Below are 23,391 nucleotides of genomic sequence, written 5' to 3' on the forward strand. Positions count from 1 at the left end.
CCAAACGAACATTTCCGTTCAATTTCTCTGGAAATATCTCTCGAGTGCAACAGATACCGATCGTTATCGATACCTTCCTACATTTTACTAGACCAAGCTTTTCTCCTCGTATTATTCATAAACCAACGAATTTAATGCCTGGTAATTACCTAATGTCATGAATATTAATATGCCCATAAATTGCGCGCAGAAAAACCAGAATTTCAATAAACGATTTACGATCGATACAACCACCATAAAGAGACCAACAGAAAATATCTCGTATGATATTTTCCATATAGCAACGTAACAAATTTCGTACTTTCTCCCCGATACCAGACTCTCGATAACAAATACGCTTTCCGTTATTTACAAGCACACGTATGCTCCTGTACATATACACGAGTCGTCCAGCTCTCGTTTTCTCTCCCTCTCTCTCTCTCCCTCTCGCTCGCACGTGTCTACGTGCGCGCTTTGGCGAAAGAGCCCGCTTAATATTCATAACGTCTCTTCCCCCATGGCAACTCTAAACACATTTTAATAACATTTTTTACGGCGCCCTTTCTCCACGCCTCAAAAGCTTCACGGTCGCTTTTAGAATGCTTTGGCCAGGCTAAGAATGAGGATGAAAAAGGACAATCCTGTTCGAGGGACGAGGACCGAGACACGGGGGTTGAAAAGAGAGGGAAAAGGGGACGCGACAAAGAAGCAGTCGGAAAAGGAGAGGCAAGAACAAATGGCAATGGAGAAGCGAGGAAGAGAATGATGAAAAGGAAGAATAACTGGGAAAACGAAGGAAAAAGGAAAAGATGAGCGAAGAAAGGGGAGAATGGAAACTCAAACCCCGCCAACCCCCTCAAGCTTCGTCTCTCTTTACGACGGAATATTTTGCTAGCCCTTTCAACTCTCTCTCATTCTCTCTGCCTCTCTCCCTTTCTTTTTCCACGCAGCTTTCAACCATCGAACCAACCAATCCCTCCCCTTTCGTCCCGCTGAAACTCGGCCACGAAGTTTCGCAAAGTCTCGCCGCGGGAAAAATCGAAAACGCTTGAAAGCTCCCGGGTGTTTTTATGCTGACACATTTTTCGACGCCGAAGAAAGAAGGATTGCCACCGTTCACCGAAACGATCAACTATCAAATTTTCATGTTCCATAGTTTCGTCATTTTTCTTTCGCCGCCGCTTTTCATCGGACCCTTGTGCGCGTCTGTGAAATATTGAACGCTTTCGAGGGGCTGTTTAGGGAAAAAACGCGTAACCTTGATATCGCGACAGAGAGAAGTGGCCGGCGAATTTTCACGTGTCGCAAAGTCGTCTGGAATATATTTTCCTACGACAGGGCTCTATAGGTCCACGCAAGTTTTGCTTCGTTTTATGACTTTTCTCCAACTCGTACCTTGACAAACAGTTTCGAAAACATAGCGAACCACGCGCGAGGGAACGACACGATTTCAGGATATCGATTCGAGCTGCTTTATTAGCTATTCACCATTTCTCGGCCCATATCGAATAATTAGGAAATATTTAGGAAAGAGCTTCCTGTGCCTCCTTCCTTCGCTTTGCAAAGAGAAGAGAAGAGAAGAGACCATAGGGAAACATTCTATATTTCAAACCTTTAGAAATTCCCGCCAAACTACGCGGTAAATGTTACAAATTGAACCAGCCTTTGGTGTCAATATAACATAACGGTGCAATGCGATGACACGGTATGGGAATTAAAAGGAGAATAAAAAAGGACAGGCTATTTCGAAAATAACGATAACACTACCTGCAGCTAATTCCTTAAACTGGCTTTAATAAATCCGCTCCCCAATGACGCATCTTGCGCCACAAGCCTCGCAACACGATTTCCCATTTAACCAGGAAAATGGCACGCTAGCAACCGGTAAACAATATCTCCAGGAACGGTTTAAAACGAGCCCGACAGGCTGAGCGAATCGCGAATAAGCAATATTTTCAACGTCACCGGGAGGCTGCGTATTATTTCGAGCGGAAGGTTGAAAAAGACGCTCGTCGTGTGCCAGTTTCCGCGGCGGCGGCCACGAGCGGCGACATTTTTGCAGACAATGTATCGGAAGGTCGCTGGGGAAGGCAAATCTGTTCCGCATCTCGACGGCATATCGGCGGAGAATAATGTAACGTCATTGGTGCCGCCACGAAGAGAGATGAGAAATTAAGTGAACCGTGGAGGATCGCATCGTCGACGACGGAAAACGTATACCGCAGCCGCTTAAGCCTCTCCTTGCGCAGCCAGCCGAGTGCATCCACGATAGAAAATATTTGTCCGTTGGGATACTAACGGAAAAGACGTGCTTTATCGTCATCTCTCCGCCGACCTGCCTCCATCTCTGATTCCGCCGATTGTCCCCGTCAGTCTGATTCTACCTTCGCCAAATCATCTCGCCGTGAGACTCGTAGTCCTTTATTCTGTCCATCCCTTTCCCGGCTTTTGTCCTTCTATTTCTATGTAGTTATAGACGTACCGATCGAGAGTTTCCACGATGATCGATCCGCGAAACAGACTGGTTCTTTGGATGATAAGGTTTCTTGGTTCGACGAGTATCGAGGATCGAGCGCGATACCAGCAGTGGTATATCACGGAATGGAGGTTAATTTCTCCATTTTTATGTTTCAGCGTTAAAAAACGCGAGATGATTTATGAAGGTAAGTTTATTTTTAGGGAGAGAATGATATTTTCCAGGTGTTTCAACATCCCCTTTGGGGTGGTATTGTCGTACAGACTTAAACACGTGGCAGACAATTCTTAGAATTAATCGTTCTCCTTTTCCCAACGAATAATTTCGGTAATGAATACGAACGTTGTACGAGCAGCAAAAAGAATCTAAATTCTTTTATCAATGATACAATTTCACTTGATACCGAATCACTGAATGCTATCATCCTACGAAACTTTCTCTGAAATATTTCTCTGAAACATTTCTTTGCTTATGTAATTTCATACATTCCATCATCCTTTCAGCACGAAGTGCATATGAAGTGTCTTATTCAATAACGTTATTTCAATCTCCTCGTATTTTTCCCCATTTGTACAAATTTAAAAACTATTCGATAGTACAGCAACGCTTTCTTCGTATTTCCATTGCTTCCTAAAGTAAGATTTCAAAATACACGGTATCCTATTGTCTCCGCGCTGTAAATTTTAAAACAAGGATGAACCGATGAAAATATATCAGCAAAGAAAGGATTCGTGATGCCACCCGTTCGAAATATAAAATTTATAATTCGTCCGACGAAAACACGCAGTACCAGATCAACAGCGAAATTATTAAAAAGGATGGACCGTCAAAGACACGATTTGCCAAGGCAGCGCGTGATCCTCATCCCCGTAAAGAGAAATTTCCAATTCGTCTCGCGAATATGCAGCGTCGCGTAATCAATAGGGAAATAATTAAACACCGTGAATCACGAAAGATTCAATTTGCCAAAACCATTCACGATGCTGATGCTCGTAAACGAGAATCTCCGATGCCGACGCGCGGCGAAGGAAAAATTCATCGAGCCGTCTATCTCGAAACATGAAATTTTCAATTTTCCGGCATTTAGTTGTCGCTGCAGAACCTTCCTGGCGAGACTAATTTTTATCGCAATCGAAATATCGATCCAAGTATACCGTGACCAATTCTCATCGTGCCCGGCGTGTCCCTAGTGAAAGGGTTGCGCGGTGCAACTCGTATTTCCCCAAATAACCCCCTTGTTGCTTCCCCCACCTCGCGATTACTCTCTTCACCCCCTTTTTCCCAGCCGAATAATCCCTGTACGTAGCACGTGGAGCCGGCCGAGGGATCGATATTTATCGGCGCGTTGTACGAAACTCTGATACAACGTCGGCCGGTGACTCTCATTTGTGACAGCGTCGCCTGTGTGCGCCGAATCGCTTTGATAGAACGACGCCTGTATACACACCAGGCATATTCTCATCTTTCGTAATCACGCGACGTGAATTACTCCGCGGACCACCCATCCCATATCCTATTTACGCGAAAACCCTTTCAACGAGTCGTTGCCCGGTTGCTGCCGTTTTTTAACCATTTTATTGAAACAATTTCAAAAGGGTCCCGACGATGCTCCCAGGCCGTTTACGGCATCGCGTTACGGGTTACCCCCTTTTTCGCGATGAATGCGCGCCATCGAAGCGTTGAAACACGTGGCAGTGTTAACGCCGCAGCGACTGGATTAACCAGCGCGGATTGCTTCTTGGAAACTTCCTTCTTGGCTCGTTTCATTTCGATTAAAGAGACCCTGACACGAGGCCGGGTGCGCGCATTCAAGCGGCTGGTAAATAGATTCCAAGGTATCCATAAGTTGCACGGGCGAATATAATCTTGTATCGGTAATCGTTTGATATCGGACGTTGCCGGGTGCAGCGACTTGGAATTGTGATACGAAACGAAAGTTGCTCGAGTTTGGGAAAATGGCAGGTTCGTTCGAAGATTCGATTTTCGACGAAATTACCACGTTGAATATGAAATTATTCTGCTAGAGTTGTCTCGCGATGTCGATCTTTCGAAACGAATGTATCTCGATTTCTTCAGTTCGAATCGATTTCTAGTTGTCGAGTGTTAACAGTCGGTATTCGTAGCTTACGATGATTAGAGAAATGTAAACATTGGTACAGGATTGATTTCGAATAACTGGGAAGCGTATTCGACACGCGACACGTGTCAGAAATTTCAAAGGAAAAAGGAAAAAGTCTTCTACGACTAAATGTAGTAAAAGACGTACAATCGATTCGACGGTTTTGGGACAAGTGCCATGCTGTTCCTCGCAGTCCTCTTACCAAAAAGCACTTTTGCTTCTCCCACACATGTGTCCAATCTTTCAGGAACAGTGTTACTATTCTTTCAAGTGACACGATGTCGGGCTGTCTCTAAATTCTCTCACACATTCTACAAACAGTCAATCCCAAGATACCCGATAGTCACGTAACTTCCAGTCCGCAGGCATTCTTCAACATCCGGACTGCTCATACTCGCAGTCTCCCTGGTCAAACTCAAAGAAAATATCTCTAGTCATAAACTGTACGAAAGCAAAGAAACCTCTCTGTGTCATTGATAGACAGTAGTCTCTATCGAGATAGACATGGGACATATTTGAAAGGAAATAGCAAAATTTTAAAACGAATTACGTTGAAACGTGACAAAACCAAGGACAATTCCATCGGCTAAAGAAACGGTGGAAGAAAACGGCTGAAAAGGGTATCTCGCTGTAAAATCGAAAGGAACCGAGTTAAATATCCGGTCACAGGATGCTCGGTCATCCGAACTACGACGAGATTGGCCGAGCTACCTATTGATCTATTAGCAAATTGCTAACAATGCGCGAGTAATTACCGATGTCTGTACACGTATCTAAGATCAATGAGGTCCCTGGAGTGTAACGGAGTCAGAAATACGCGGGGAGCGGAAAAGCGGGCACTGTGAACGAGCATCGAGGCCCTCCATTTTCGAACGGGTAACGGGTCAATACCCAGGAGATTGCAAGCCGAATTAGTATTTAATAGTGAAAGTTTCGTTCACCTAGCAAGGTATCTCTCTCATCAACCTCGAGAGGTAGAAAAAGAAGGGTTGCGTAAACGAACCGATGTTGCTCTCGCGAACATCTTTTAGAACGAATGAACCCGTAAATAAGAACAGACTATTTCCACGCGAACTTCCAGTTTAAATCAACCTGAAATTTTATACGGACGAACGAACGGCTTGATCGAGTTAATTAACAAACTTCGAATAAACGCACTCGATGGACTGGGAGTTCGATGTTGCCAAGGGATCGAATTACGACAGATCGCGTCATATTTGTAAATCAGAGAGAGAGCAAGATAACGTGGATATCGGAAAAAATATCGGGGAGGATTTTATACAATATTCACTGATATTCCAGACTAACGAAAAACAGATAATGCACACTATTATCCTAATTATGGTATAAAATCTATCGGTTTTACGCAATTTCTGAGGCTGCGACGTTTAACGATGTTACGGTTAATTGAATTTCCTGAGGAACTTAAGCCAAAAAATATTGGAGAGTCCAACCGACATAGTAATAAATGTCCAACTATGAATCCTAGTTTATGGTTCATAGTTGGGACGAGACCTAGACGGATGAAATTCGCAGTCATGAATGTCGTGGATTCTTGACTGAAGCACAGTCCACTTGGACTTGTTGATGTCAGGATTTACGGACTCTCGGGTGAATATGAGAGACCTAACCTGTCTCTCGGAATCCAAACGTTTTAATCAAAGCTTTCAATTTCCATCGAGGAGTATAACAAATTCAAACTGCACGATCGACGGTAATTAATGTAACAAATTACAATGAAAAATCTTGAAAATTCATTAAATCCGTAAATTTTCCTGAAATACAAAATCCACGTATATCTCGTTCCTTCCGACTTACACCTTGACGTCTTCACGTCGTATTATCCTCGAAACGAGCAATCTTCTTCGACACTTAACCATAATCACCGCGTGCCCCTAACCGACGACCAACTTCTTCAAACGTTCTTCGACATTCGCTTAATGCTGAAAGATACGAAGACGCCACTCAAAGGGACAACCGTTCTACGAAAGAGAGAAAGATACGAAGAGAGAGAGAGAGAGAGAGAGAGAGAGAGAGAGAGAAGGAAAGATGACATAAAGACGGGGAAAAAATATGGTCTCATCAGTTTTGGCCGATTTCCCCATGGAGTTTCCCTTTGGTCCAACATTTCATATTCGTCAAGCAGCCGGACACGGGCATTCGTCGAACGAACGAGCCAGGAACACGTTGCTGGCGACAAATTAAAGCGAGCGACGTAGAAGGACTGGTCGCATTCGATCGGACAGAATTGCGCAAGGGCGGTGCTGCGACCGCAGAGAAACGCAGCAGACGCGAGGATGGAGAAGCAAAAGGAAAAAGCGAAAGAAGCAATAGAGAAGGAAGAGACGAATGATCCACAGTTGGCTCGCTACGGAGATACGCACACCTGTTTTCGCCGGATAATGGATGAAGTGTGGGTGGAGGGAACGTCGCCGGATGCTGCCAAGATTCACGTCACGCTTATATTTACTCAAGTACACCGACACCGGGAGAGCTCGCTGCCCGACTTCCTACTCCGCTTTCTCGCCTTTCCTCCCTGTTGTTGTCGCTTTTAGGAGAACACTTTTGGTATCGTTTGCCCGCGATCATCGCCCGGCTTGATCTCTGTTGACTCTGCCACTGTCTTCCACTTTCGCGCCGGCGATAATTGCGCCAGGAAGCCCCGCCAACGACATGGCTGCGACGAATTTCAATTCGTTTTACCTACCATTCTCGGTACGCCGCGCGACATTCCGCCGTTTATTCGTTTAATTATGGGCTTCGGGTCTGGCTCATCGTTTCCCGGCTATTTGCCAGTAAGACGATACCCTCGTTTTGATGATTTTTCGCGAAATTTTGCACGCGAATATCGTTGTTGAAACGGGGAATAGCTTTCGAGGAATTTAGAGTTACTACTTTAGTCATTATCTCCACAGTGTTAGAATTTCGATCTTATAAGGCTCGAGAAAAGAATAAAAAATTAATGGACGAAGATACCGAGATAAATTACTTCCATGTCGAATTTACGTTTAACCCTTACGATTTTAACCCTTTGCATTCGAGACGTGACTCTCAGTTACCATTCAATCAGATTCTAAAGATCGACGTTAATTAATATATGAAATTTAAAATTACGTAACGATGTGTGGAATGTCGAAGAAAAATAATTCTACGTTTTAATTTGCATACGATTTCTCATTTACCATTTTAAAAATATCGTCGACTCTGTGACAGAAAATCTTCGAATTACTATTTTTCTGTAACGAAAAAGTTGTCGAGAGCAAAGGGTTAAAACCCACGATGATTTTGTGTTCTTATATCACTCACGGTGAATATTACAAGCTTCTAAAGTTTGATACTCGTTCTTTCTTATCACACTATGAGTTTCCCAAGTCTTTATGTTACATTGTATAAATGGCGTTAAAGTTCTATTATATATCTGTAATAACATCAGGTTGAGAATCAGTGCGAAGGAACCCTTGGACCCATCTACCTGGCGACGGGCAATAAACAGTAATCTAGGGTTCGGACTGAATGTTTAGAGGATGTCTCAATTACGCGTGGAAGGACGAGTGACCGCGTGCAAGGATCGAATGAACGAGATATTTATAACTGTATGGAATGCGAGTGAAGAGCGAAAGGTGCCTGAATGTTTAGGGTACGTGGCCCACTGAGAGCGAGGTTATGGGAAATGCGTGATTGAGTACGAAAGAAGACAGAGTGCAAGGTTAAAATGAGGATGCAAGGGCTGTCCTGGGACAGTCTTGTTGGTGAGAGTAGACACGAAATTTGAAAGAGTGAAGGTCCCTTAGCTCGTAAATAAAATATATATACTGGAGTTGATACCGTCCTTCATTTCCGTATATTGCCGATCGGAACCATATCCCTAGATATCTTTCGATATTTCAAATTGTACTATTTAAACCCATTTCTAAAAATTTGTAAAATTTGTCGCGTGTCTATGTCGTGTAATCCTATGCAGTTTATTTTACTAAATTTTACGAACCCCTATTTCCTCAAAATTCCCAATTACAAGCGCGAATATTTTAATAATTTATTATTATTATTGAATAACTGCTAAAAAATACACGAGCGTTAATCCCACTTTTAGGAACAACGTATAACTAAGCCACTGAGTGCGAGAAACTTCGCTGTTAACGAAACAAATCAAGTTGGCAGCAGGGAGGTAGTGACAGATGTTATTAGACCTGTCTTGTGGCGTAGCAAATTAAATTCATTAGCAGAAGCGGCGTCTAACGTGATTCTCGTAAAATGAGTATTATACAACTGCCCATTGCAATGGTAATGAACTATAAATCATTGAACAAGTTCCACGTATCTGTATAATATAATAAAGACAATGGAATAATGTAGTATACCACACCCTTTGTGCCTCTGTAAAACAAATGAAACCATTTTAATAATTCCCAGAAAAATGTAGGAATTTTCCAGCTCTTTAAATAGAATTATAAAATGAAAACAAATAATATTTTCAGTGATCCTGTTACCATTGATAATTCTTGTTAAATAAAATTTTATATTCGTTCGCGGAATTCGTGCAGTTTTGAAAAATAACGGATTGGCGTAATAAAATGAAATATTCCTGGAAAATGGGCAGACGCATTCCTAATAAAAATGTAATGAAACGTTCTTGGAATAATTATCTTCGTATCCCATTTATCCAGAACCAATTAACTACTTTCTAAATTCTTTTTCACTCTTTTCCAATGAAAAAGTTGATTAAAATCTCTATTCTTAGTAAATCTCGCTCTGCTGAAGGAATAAGTAAAAAACCTTGCTAAAATCTTTGTAATCCTCTTAATTAATAATTCCACGAAAGATTCCTGTTCTCCGTTATTTCGCTTCACTCCACAGCGCATACAGATATCATTGTAAATTATCATAAACAATTTCATCATAGTCCCTTTAAAGAGACAGTCACGCTTTTCGCTCTCATCCAAAACTCCCTCTGACCACAGCAATTAATAAGTACACGCTAATAGCTGAATAACATTTATCGAGTACAACCACCTAAGTACATACGTTGCGTTTAGACAAAGACATGTCCCTCGGCTAACTCGATGAAGACAATTACAAGTAGCCTGAAAGAACCACCATACACCCCGGACAGTTTACGCAGAACGAGGAACACCTAGCACCGTGGCAAATTAATTGACATGAAAAAGCCGTGTTCCGCACGGACCATGGAGAAATCCGTTGCTACCCTAACACCGGGGAACTCGGCAAACAGAGTAACGCCCCGAGGGAAAACGATTTGCGAGGAATCTCAGAAAATTTGCTCTCGCGACCCAGGCACGACGTTTCGACTTAATCTCGACACAGAGACGGCTCACCCATTTGTATACAGGACTCGTTTCACTTTCTCCCACTCTTACCATCGTTCGTACTCCTTTCCTCCCTGTCACACTATCCGTGGCTGGAACGGTAAAAGGGTGGCGGCTCGAAAAAGGGTTGGAGGCGATTGCGTTCCCATTGACACGGGTTTATAGAGTAGCCGAAGACGCGCAGAGTTAGGGGGTGAGAACTGAACGACGGGGTGTACAGCAGGACGAACGTACGTGAAGCAAGCAGGTGCTCGCCATTTTCGCCCTCTCGACGTACAATCCTTATAGATAACACGTCGTTTGTAACTGTCACCGAGCTGGAGACGAGCCTGCCTATAGCCTATACATACATGCGGAATACACGTACGTATGTGTGCGGCGTAAGCTCGCCGGAAGGCGAGGTGTCAAAAAGGAGCCAGGCACATGGCGACTACCCCACGAGGGAAAAAAGGGAGGAATAAAATCGAAAGCACGCACACGCGTGCGACAACGTATGAGATCGAGACTGTTTCCACGTGGTAGAGTCACGGTAGCTTCTTCGTGTGGACTATGGTCTCCCGTGGGCGCGTAGCTGTGATGGTACCTAAGGTCTACTTGGAACAGGACGCATCGTGTATCAGTGGAAGCGTCAGTGACTAATGTTACTCCAAGTTGGATTTGTATACCGGCTAAAATCGATAAGGGCCTGTCGGAAGTATAGGGAAAGATAATAGGGAGAGCTGGTTTCGCGATAGACTCTGGCAGCAGATTGAAGGACGATACGCGTAACGAGAACGCGATGTTAGTAGCTGTCACGGATGCTAAGGATGTTCAGGGACGATTTTAAGAGAAGCGAGTAATTTTAATCGTATAACGAGATGGCAGATTGTTGGAAGTCAGCTACGCCCATGCAACGATGACGACATGCCTGTCGAAGGTTGCAGGGCATTACCGACCTTTGGACTTCAAAGGGTCGGTTTTGAGGGCTTAAAAGGGCTTGGCGTCTCTCAGAGCTCCTCAGTCTTCGGTTAGAAACCAAAACGGCTATTTATACATTGTGACCCATAGCGGCATCCAAAAAAAAAAAAAAAAAAAAAAGAACTCATACGTTTTAATTATATATCGTATAATAAACCTCTTACAAATAAGATTGCTATACAACTGAATACAGTTATTTCCCTGTGCGTTTGGCTATTTCCTCCACGAAATTCCCAACAGAGATGTTGTTCGATCCTTGTTACATCGAAAACATTGAAATGGTAGCGAAGAAACAAAAGTTTGTACTAATTCACAGGGGAATGATGTGAGAAGTCGATACATTTCCTCACCTTCCTAATAAGCTAAGTATTTTAGTTCAATAACCAATAAGTATTACTATGAATTTCCTAGATATCGTTAGCTTTCGGAATTGCAGGTCTAGTTTTATCGTATAAAACGCGAAGGTACCGTTAATTTCACGGTAAAGGTATTTACTCGTTACAGAGTTCTTCCGTACCACGATTTCTATCTGCCTGAACGGGTACAACCTGTAGATACGGAACGTTGTTGAATACCCGAAACCCAAATGCTAGACGCCGCTTAAGGCCTCTAACCGCAGGCACCACATCGCGGATTCATGATACTCAATTGATATTGGTGAAAGAGCAACGACGCTAGAAGCACATGTTGCTACAGGAAATCTGAGACTCTGCGAGAAATAAACAACAGTTACGATCTAAATTGTCTGTCTGACAGTAATCTATGCGACTAGCAGTTTGCAAACATCCAATTGCAGTAGATTCTCCAAAATATCAACGAGTTCAGCTAATCTCACGTAATCTTCATTGAGCCAGGGCGTGAAGAGAGCACGCCAAGTTGAATATAATTCGACTATATCGCAAACAAACTGATACTGGGAGAGCTAAATATCAATAGCCATGCGCAATGCCGTAGATCACCTACTCTAGACCCCGGGCATAAATCACGAAAATCATAATATTACATTTAGTCGTTTAATTTTCTTTTCACCCACGCACATAGAAAACTGAATACCACTTTCATCGTTAAATAATCATAAATCGTAATGCAAATAAATTTGCAGACTTATGAAGTTTTCGCTCGTCCAGACGAAACTTCAGATTTCTCGCAATCCAGACTAATAAACACTCGCTTCCAAATTTCCCCGCAGCCCTGAACGTCCAAGCACAGTTTGGAAAAACGGCAACAGAAATCCTGTGGACCAGCAAAAGGAAGAGAAAAATGCAGAACGTTTTGCCGCAGTTTTCCGAACGTTAGCGGCGTGGAGCGTAGCTGGAATCGGCTGGACGAGTCGGCGCGAGAGGAGTCGGCGCGGACGGGGGATATTCAGTGCCGATACAAATGACCGCGAAGTGATAAATAATGTAACGGAGCACGGTTCTCGTGTTACGTGTCGGGGAAACGTATCGTTCCCATTACACGTACGCATGTGCACAGGTATCGCTGTAGCCGAGTAAACAACATACGACGCTCGAACGACATACTCTGGACCACACCGGGAGATTCTCGCCGGTACGCGGAGCTTTTTCATGCTTTAGGCCGACAACCGACCCGTTCCATGCGACCACTCTCCCTCTCACCCTTCTGCTCCTTCCTTCCCTTTTCATTTTTCCCCCCTTCCATTTTCCCCCTTTTTTCATCGCGCCGTCTATAAATTTTTTCTCGCGTAGATAAAATAACAGGAGCGCGATAAATGGCTGACGCGAGAAATAATAATGATATCCGATAAATAGAGTCGCGTGAGTCGTGCCACGGCTTTTCGCGTCTTCTCGCATTACCTTTCCACTCCTGCGAAAGCGAGAATGCGTGCCTATACGACTGTCAACGGGAACTTTTTACCTGCTGACCTACATACACCTTGGAGCGTGTTGCAAATTGCTTTTTCGAAAAATTCTTGCGTTTTGATACGATCGATATTGGGCAAGTTTCTTTCGGAAACAGGAAGATTGGAAAGTTGTCAGTGGTACTTATGACATTAGGCTGGTGTCATTCGACCGTTGACTAAGCTAGCTACAATGTTCGAAGAAGGAATATGCCATGCAAGATACTACAAGATAGATGACTGTCACTCGCGTCCAAAATTGTTGATACGATTGCAGATGAAGAATGGTATCGAGAAACAGAGAAATTGAAGAAAGAATAAAATACCGATATAATGTCGATATATATTGCAGGATGGCGAAACTGGTCCTGAGACACCGAGAATTGACGAAAGAACGCGATAACACAAACTCAAAACTAGTAAACTGATTTAACTTAGGGAAAAAACACCAAGATATCGAAAACACACAAAGATGCACTCTTTTAAAACTCTCCTTCCAGCACCAAGCGACTCATGCTTGTGCTGGTCACAACCGATTTCTAAGGACTCTGTTTTGCTTGTCAAGGACCACGCTTTTATGCTTTCCTTAACCTACGCTTCACCTCCCCGTAAGGGAGTCAAGCAACTTAATTTTGTTATATAGAATAACTTTTCTACTTGCTTCTAGAAGATATCGATCGGTTTACAATTTGTTTTTCTTGGCAATAGCTGATTCGCGATTTCTTTTGGTATCCTACACTATTTTCCAAATAATTTTATTTTCCTTCCTTCCTTTTAATTTCACTTTCGTTTCTGTTGGAAAGGCTTAAAACAACGAAAGTTACTTCATTAACACTAGACCTGCCTTTTTTCCTCATTAGAATACCCAATTATAATAATTTTCGTCATCTCGGTTAACGAGCATTCGTCACAGTCGATACGTTATATTTCAAAATATACACGTATGTTTGGCAATTGCAAAATCTTCCGTTTCTCTCCTAGCATGCCTCCATAGCAAATATGCATATTAGAATTTAAAAACTAGGAAGAAGGAATTTCCTATAATCCTGGCTATTTCTGTGAAGGATACAATTGCTTCTGCAATGACTGCTCGTTCTAAGGAAGAAATTAATTGCTAATTACCATGCACGAACAAGTTCTTCTATGCGATATAGCGACAGAGAGGCGAAACACGCTAATAAAGTAATAAAATCGCAAGTATATATTTGTACGCCTTTGTAGTCTCGTGATATAACAAAGGGTTAACAGCCTCGTATCACCTCGCAGCGATTAGTTGCCACCTATGTAGGATTGTTACACTACTATGAGCGTTGTTATTGGACGTTACTTATGTCACAGCATATCGGCACTTTAACCGGGCAGAACAACTTCCGTGACCATGCCGTTATACTTGGTTGAGCGCGGAAAATAATGTGGCATGACTAGAAGAGCCTTCTTGATTCGTTGCCAGATACGTAATTTACAGCTGCAACGCGCACACCGTTGGGAATTACTCGTCTGCGCGCGTGCATACGTGTATGTGTTGCACGAAAATTCGCTGCGAGACTGACAGCGAAATTTTAATATAATTATCGGGAGCACACGGGCAATCGCGCGTTAAACTTTTTCGGTTAATCGTGCGCTAATTTCGGGTTTCCGACGTTAATCACGCGATACTAATTGGCCACTCTTATACGAAATGGACTTGGTGTTAGAATCTTTGGATTTTAAATACGTTATCAGCGTAAGGGAAGATTAAATGGAAGTGAGATTCGATATTTTAATGAAATTCGCAACTATATTTAGTTAAGGAGATTGCAAGAATGATTTCGTAAATACAGAAACGAATATGAGATGACGAGAGAATTTTTGCAATCGAGGAGTGATTTTTGCGAATTTATACTGACCGTTTATTTAGTTTTTCCTTGATAATTTCTTAATCATTTTATAGGTAAGAGAGAACCTACCTGTTTTTCTAAAATAGTCTATAGTAGACTGGCAAGACTATCTCTATATCGACGAATGAAAATAAAAATTGAATCGATTCACTTAATTGCCAGTTTATTCATTTACCTGTGTCACCAGTTGGTTATGTATCTACCGAGAAATGTAATTTGGAGGAAATATCGAGAAGTATGGAAAAGTATCGAGAAATTGAATTATTTTGCAATTACTTTGTACCATCGTTGTTAACTATAGATGTCTTACCAGGCATTATTCCTTTAGAAAAGTACTTAAGTCGACGTAAACTCTCCTCGCAGAGTCTAATACGTCAGAAGAATAGGAAATCGATCCCGCAAAACCGATGTTTGCGTGCAGACCAGCCTGGTATCATTCTTTTTCCTTCATGCCACAGGCAATAGTCCTTACTGCAAACTTATCTATTTATTTCCTACATCAGAGAAGTACTTTTAATTTAATAAATTCATTCAGGATGTTTATTAGACTCTTTAAAAAATTAACCTGAATCAACGACTTGCCTAAATGGATCGGATTGTCTGAATTTTTAATATTTACAACGGATCTCGAACAACTACGATCCAGATCAAATACGAAACAAATATAACGGTAAATGCAAAGATATTCTTTCATAAATCTAGAAATAATTTGAATAATTTTCCTGAAAAATACAGAGAAATTGCAAATGGCTACGTTGACGTAAAAATTCTTTGGAGAATCAATTAGCAAAGTCCCTACCTGTTAGAGATGAGAATTGCACAAAAGTTTCCCTATTTTTCTTCCATCGCGTGACGATTATACGTCAGCAAGTTCGAAGTGACTTCCACTTCCTCTCATTTGCCATTTGATCGACGTTCCTCTGCAGTCTTTCGGCCTACGCCCGCGATCGGAAAATTCGACGGGGCGCGCAAGAGTTAGTGACTTTATACAGCTAAACTACTGGTAACCGGAATAAAGCGACGAGGAGAAACTCAAGCCAAGTTATGTCTGGCCACGATAAGGAACGACAAGCAATTCATTCCGACCAAGTATCCTATCTTATCTCAGCTGCACCGACGATATCGTACGAGATTCGGATTGCTTTTTGCTAACTTGCTATGCCAGCGCGACGAACGGTGAGCGTTGACGATGGAAACGATCTGGAAAGAAGCAATTTAATATTCCATCGAACTGCGGATATTTGCGGACAGACGTCATAGAAAAGGTAACATTTCTAAAGTTCTTTAACCCTTTCGCTACCAGAGCCTCAGGAGAAAAACCGCCACCACAGCCCAGACGTTTTATTATTGAAATGTGATACCAATTGTCATTTATTTTTGTGGGATGTATCTATAACGTTCTAACTAAGTGAAATTAGCAATTTTACAAGCCGTCATACATAAGTGACACTGGGCTATAGATAGATAATTCCTTTGGTAGCCCCGTCGTCACTTATATGTGACACGTTTGATTAAAAGAAAATTAATAAAATTGGAAAGGAAAAGCAAAATAAAAACTCTACATATAACTCAGCTAATATACTTGCGGCACCACTTAGTGCAACCAATTAAAAAATATTGATAAAGAACACGTAGCATAAATTTGTGATGCCCAGATCTTTTCTGAAAAAGTAATTGTCGCCAGACCAATAACATCCTGTACCTATTTTATTGTTTTATAATATAACCCGTCTGTGTGCGACACGATTTGGTGCAAACAATTATCATAAACTGATAATGAAAACCTGTCACATATTTGTGACGCCGGGCTCAGGTAAGAAAATCAGGTCGTCGCATATATGTGACGCAGGTAGCGAAAGGGTTAAGAAGAATCTGCCCTTCTAGTAACACGTTGACTGCCATGGTGGTCACCAGTGTCCGGCTAATTTTTGAAATTTATATTTGTTTTATTCCAACCATTTTTTGAAAATTTCGACAATGTAAATAAATAGAGAATTCTGAATAAAAAACATGAATAATTTCCACCATTTTCTTTTTCTTTCCCATGTTGTTCGATAATTCATCGTTATATCCTAAGAATAATAGAAATTTTATTGCGACTCCTTGAGCGTACCACATGAAAAGTGTGAAGATAGTGGCGAAATAGAAAAGAAACTCGTACGAATTCATTTATGAAATAGCCTTCTTCCTTTTCCCTATTTATTATCGAGAAAAATGAAATTAAATAAGAATTTATATATCATCGGTATCTCAGTGGATGGAGTGCAGAAGGTAAATTTAATATCATGACGAATTTTGCGAAAATCACTTCCCGTCTATTTATTTAGCTTCATACTGGATCTACCCGAGTGAACTCTACACTAGACTAGGTATCAAAAGGATAGCCGACATTTTACTGCGCGTTTTTCCTATCTGTGGAGGAAGCATGGAGCAAAGGCCACTCTAGAAGCCGAAAAATTCTGTTTCGAGGAAAAACGGTGCGCATAAAAGTGGCCAATCGACGTGAACGGGCCGGGACGAGTGAAGGAAGAGGAAAAGCTGGACTCGATGTAGTTTATCGTGGCATCGAATCCCCGAATCCTGGAGCACAATAATATATTGCGGACGACCAGTCAGTCCTGTTTCTACGGGGTTCATCCGTGCCCAGGCCAGACGCATAAACCATAAAGACACGTGCTACCTATGAAATTCCCTGGCAAAACGTACGAGTACCGTAGAAACCATGGGGGAGAAACTAGCCACGTTTTCTTTCGGGAAGACGCCGAGGAATCTATCGGTTCCTTCTTCTCCCTTCCTTGCATGTACATCCGTTAGATCCGGATATGGAAAAGAGACTGTGACACGGAAACGATATCGAGGAGCATATGGTAATGGTAGGATTTCATTGAAAAACGACACGAATTCCCTTGTAACGCGTGTAATTCTTTCTCCCTTATATAGTAATCGATAACACAACACCATGGTTAATAAGGACGGGATATTGTCCCGACGTCTGAACGTGAAATTTTGATTTTATTTTTTAGAAGAGGGAAATTCTTGAAAACATTCAGTTACGTTGCACAACTCTTCTTCGAGCAACAAAATTGCTCTGTATTTACTTATTTATTTCGATACGTATGCAAATTGTAAATTTTGCAAACGAGTTAACGAACAAACTAGAATTATGCAAGTGTTTGTTATTCTTCGAAAAAGAATGGTTAGAATTGTTTGAAATTGATATGCGAGATTTCTCCTTGCAACTCCAGAATTACGGAAGTGTTGTTTATTCTTTGAGGAAGAATTGTCATAATCGGCGGAGAACTCGTATTTTGAAATATAACGAAACTACGGTCTCGAAATAGTATATCTTCGTTTAAGAAGTTTTATTTACCCTATTCGAAACAACGGAATTGACGGTAGAATTATTAACCAATAATTAAATTTCTGTCCCAATGAGAGCTAATATGCGATTTAATTTTCCTCCACTTTTCCTGTTTCAAGTCGCGAATAAATCGTTTTTGCAACGTACGACAAATGACTAGAATTTTTTTCTAGCTGTATGCAGGCTGTATGCAGGTGATACGTCGCGAAAATATTTTCAGAACGAATGAGCTTCAACAATCGTCGCACGTTGCACGTTGCTTGGGACCATTTTCAACAATTTCCAACCCGTTTGTCAGCACTTCGCCCCGACGTATGTGCGGGCTTGATGGACGCATATCGATCACGCGAAATGTAAACACATTTCTTCTCTGATGTTAGGAAAATTTCAATTATGGGACGACAATTAGAGAGTATATTTCTTAATTTCACCCACGAATTTGGGAGATTTATTCATTTTAATTGCGTTCCCTCAACGGAAGAAACTTAAAAATTTATTATCCCAAATAGGATATGACGTAATACTGACGTAAAATGCATTGACCGGTCTAACCTTTTGATAAATTATATAATTAGTTCCTTCTCATGCTAAATTTCACCTGTCCTATTATCTATGGTAATTTCGAATAAGAGAACCCTTATCCAAAGATATCGAATAAAGTCCATATTTAAAATTTCCCTCCATTTTCTTGTGTAAATCATTGATAAAGTCGGCTATTAAAAGTCTTTTCGAGAACGAATTCAAAAATAAGTCGAAAGAGGGTATCGATCACTGGGAGATTTAGTCTGGACTAAATCGAGGATTTATTTCGGAATAAAAGAAAAATTCGATTTACCAACGAATTGAATTTGGAAACAGAATGGCAGCGATCATCCGTCAGAGTGAATGACGGGCAACTGCATCACTGCAATTGGCACTACGAAAATTCGTTCTTTGCAATTTCAATCCTCTTTTCGATAAGATAGATGAATATTTTATTCCTTACAAAATAGTCCTTGATACTTATTATGACTATTATAATTATAAACTTAGCGCTTATGCGACAAAAACCTCCTTTACATAAAACCTAGTAATGAATATTTACTACGGAATATTCATCTAGGTCCAGTGTATTGCGAGTGAACTATACGAAAGTGACCGAAGCATGAAATAAGACACAAAAAATTGAAGAATATCTAACTATCAAGGCACATAACATTATAGAATGTTAAAGTGCAATTAGTAATAGCATGAGTCTGCTGTCATACTCGACAAATTACTGTTATGTAATAATTACTGTAATAAAAATAATAATAATTATGTTATGTACAAATTACTGCAATAAATCTGTTGAAAATTACAGAATAATATATAGTATGTAGTATATAATGAAAATGAAATTTACCTGCACTTTAATCAGCTGGGCAAGGACACCATCGATGCGAAGGGAGCAGTGCTCGACAATGAGTGACAATTTCACTGTAATTGTGTGTAATTTTTCACTGTAATTTCACATGTAAGTAGTGTGCGTACTCTTTGTGCGTGGATTGCCGGTCCCTCGAGTATCGATCTCCTCTTATTTTTCCGTCTATCGACTCCGCTCAGGAGAATGGCGTAAATATTTACCTGAAAAAAAGAGTAAGATTAGAGTTGGAAAACCATATAAATTGGGGGGGGGGAGCTGATGGAAAATGTGCGAAACGATTCAGGATTCAATATTTGAATCGAGAAAAAAAAAAGCAAAAAGATCGAGCAATATAGGGACTATTATAAGAAACTAATATAATAAAGAATATTATTCTTTATAGGATACTTTTAGAAAATACTCATATCTCTTGTGTCGTATATCCCAGTCCTATATGTTCTATGAAATTATTCAGAATGAATCTTTAAATAATATCACGTTAAATTATAATTAACGCATAATTGAAAATAACTAGCATACCGCTCCTCCAACATCGCGATATATCCACACTGCAGTGGGCCTCTAACAAGATCAACTACCACAAAAATAATCATACCGATCAAAATAGAGAATATACGAAGAACATAGGTGCAAGGGCAGTGAAGAAGTATAGACGAAGATTTTATACTCGAAAAACAAGAATTTTGAGAAACGACTATAGGAATTTGAAGTCCAAAATGGAGACAGAAATTAAAAAGTGATAGAATTTGGTATGGCAATGGAGTTAGAAAGAAAAGAACACAGATTATACAAAGGGAGCGTTATAATATTATGTGACTCGCTCGGTGTGAGCTGTACAACGATAGCTTAGAGACTAGATCGTAATAACAATAGAATTTAGCTAGCGACCGACACAAAAAGGAAAGAACACAGATTATACAAAGGGAGCGTTATAATATTATGTGATTCGCTCGGTGTGCGTTGTACAACGATAGCTTAGAGACTAGATCGTAATAACAATAGAATTTAGCTAGCGACCGACACGTACACAATCTTACATGTGCGTGTAATAAGCACAAAAATAGTTTAGTATCGACATATAGATGTGAGATATCTCGATTAATAACATTAGCATTCCAACAAAAAGCCATCGCATCGTATCATCGTTCTCATAAATCGGTACTTACATTTAATTCACACATCTACCAAACTGAAATTTTCTTGCTTCGAATTATTTATCAAACGAATCTTTCACTCTCGAAAGAAACAAATTCTACGAGGAATAGCTGCAATTCAAATACAAACAGACTCCAAATTTGTCATTCATACACTCATGGAAACCGCGCTAACGCATTTATCTCTTCCATCTTTTATACCCGACGCTCAATCTACGAGACTCAATATTTATCTACGTGTTTGCCTATATTCACTCGTTTGCAATAAATCCGGTGTCGCAGGCAACAGTTTTTGTCGGGCAAACAGACGAATCAACGGGGTCCGTGGAAACTGCACGCATGCACGAGACGTTGAAGGTTTGTCAAGATTTAAGCCAGAAGCCCTGCTATTCGGTGTAACTTTATCATTTGTACAGGGTTGGTCGGTTCTCCACGGATTGGATAGTCCAGGGAAACGCATTACCGATATTGAAAAGGCACGCATCCCCCGTGTGTGTAGCCAGCGCCATGGCTGCCAATTTACGAAATTACCTCCGTGCCGAATTTACTAACTTTCCCTGGCCATGGCTGTTTATTTTTTCACGGGTTTATAAGAGAAGAACAAACAACAGCGGGACGAAATCTCCGTGGCTATTCGATTTAACGGAAGGGACACGGTCCAAGGATCGATCAGTCGACCATCGTTTGCTTTTTGTATTTGCTCGGTCCAAACAGTGCCTGTTTCGATCTTCTATACGTTCGAAGATCGATACTAGGGTTGGAAAGTAAGGAAACGGGGTGAACGACGATCGCTCGATCGCTCGGTGTATGGGCAAACATCGTCAATCATAAACGATGGTTGAAAAATCACGCGGTAAGGTTTCGATTGTACAGGATAAATACCTGGAGTCCCTGGCCCGATCTGTTGGGACGATAAAGGGAATGTGGACGAATGAAACGAACGTTACGTGGAGGCATGTGTGTAATTCATAGGCATTCGAATGTGCAATTTGAACGGGTTTGTTTAACGCTAGAATTACCGAATTAGTCATAATGATTAGTTTCAGATTCTTCTCCGTTGTTATTGAAAATATGCCTGTTCGGGTAGAAATGTAACTGTACAAACCTATTATTTATTAAACATTTTCTCACAAATCTGTCTATTATCCTGGCGGTTATATCTGCCTATCTATTCTCATTATTTAAATTTAATTGCTCTTACGTAGCATATTTAAATACTAACTGCTACAATAGATTTAGCCCAAGTCTTTCTAACTAGGATAAACTCAAATAACTATGAAGAAATTGAAATTTCTACACGGAGAATATAACAGCGATGCAGAATAATAAATAGATAAATATAATTTTTGACGTATAGCAATGGATAAAACTTACAGGATCGTAGTAGGACAAAAATGAGGAATACAGAGCAACTTAGAAAACTACGACCCTGAGGCTATATAGATTACCTGGATCGTCAAATTATGGACATTTACGATGTCATGCGATCTCCAAAGATTTATACTAGAGCTTCCGGACTGGAAACCCTAGAGCCTTGGTGCCAGTGGTTCAACCACGGATTGTTTCCAAACCTCAAAATTGACTCCGAAATCATGCAACCCAGCCGAGAACACACAGGAGATGTAGGATCCTGAAGCACTAATTCCAAAGCAGTAGAACCTACCCTGGACCGCGATAGAGCCGAGAGACTAAGAACTCGTGACCTGGCGAACATAATATCTACTCCGCACGATTTTGTGAGGTTGAGACCACCAAACTAACATCCACGGAATTCTCGAGAGGCTCGTGGATCGCGTCAGTGTCGTTGGACATTCTGTATCATTTGATATCATAAAAGACTCCTCAGACCACGCGTGAAGTACGTGAAAAATCGAAGACCAAAGCTGCGGAAGGAATAATAGAAAATTCGAAACAATTGCATAGAAGCATCGAAACGATGCTAGACTGAATGGTTAGTAGGTCCGAGGGAATTGCGTAAAAATCCTTATCTCTAGTGCAACCCATTAAAGGGAAACAGAATCAACAGTTAAACAAGGTTACCCCTACGACGTTTACTATCCTCGAGCGAGCAGCCTGAAGACAAGCGTCTATCCGAGAATACAATCACACTTGAAAGCGTCTGCTCCGCAAACGAGCTAATCGAGTTTAGTCCATTACGATTCAGTATGACGTCGAATCAAGACAATGCCCCTTTTTCCGCAGCTTTACGAGCCAGCTTGCCCGCGCAACGCGCTCCATCGTAGTCAGCAGTAAATCTGTCGAGTGTCGAGTGCAAAGCTTCGGGCGGAATCAGCGCGAGCGATCGCGATAAGGGATGACTCGATTTTTACGAGGAAATGTACAAGGAGATGCTCGAGGACGCGAACGGGGGCCACCGGAGGGCGAAGTGTCCACGTCCATTCGAGCAGGATGTTGCACGGTCACGACAACCGAAAAACGATTGCAATCGCGAAGCAATCGCGACAGAAGCTGTCCAACCCGCTTTTCATTTGACGGATTAAGTCGACCGTGCCATACGCGCAGGGCAAACTTATTCCAACGAAGGATTTTCCAACTTCGCGTTGATTCTTCGACTGTTTGCCGGTGAATTCGAACGGCAGAAAACCAGGGAACGAGAGGTCCAGCTGGGGCTGGCTAAAAAATTGCGCGGAGAGCACAAGGGACACGCGTGAGCCGGGTAAAGGCACATTTTTTGTTGAATTCGGTGTTTGACAAGTGATTGACTGCGCTAGCTAGTGATTACGAAAGGTTTGGGAGATGCATTTTTCTCTCGTTTTTTCACCGATATGAAATTCGGGAATTTTAATGGCATAAAGTGAAGGCAGCTTTTGGTGGATTTTTAAAAATGTTACATCGTCGCGGAAGCTTTTCCGAAGGT

Source organism: Eufriesea mexicana, unplaced genomic scaffold (genome assembly GCF_001483705.2).
Source record: "Eufriesea mexicana isolate 0111107269 unplaced genomic scaffold, ASM148370v2 scaffold7846, whole genome shotgun sequence".
Classification (NCBI taxonomy): Eukaryota; Metazoa; Arthropoda; class Insecta; order Hymenoptera; family Apidae; genus Eufriesea; species Eufriesea mexicana.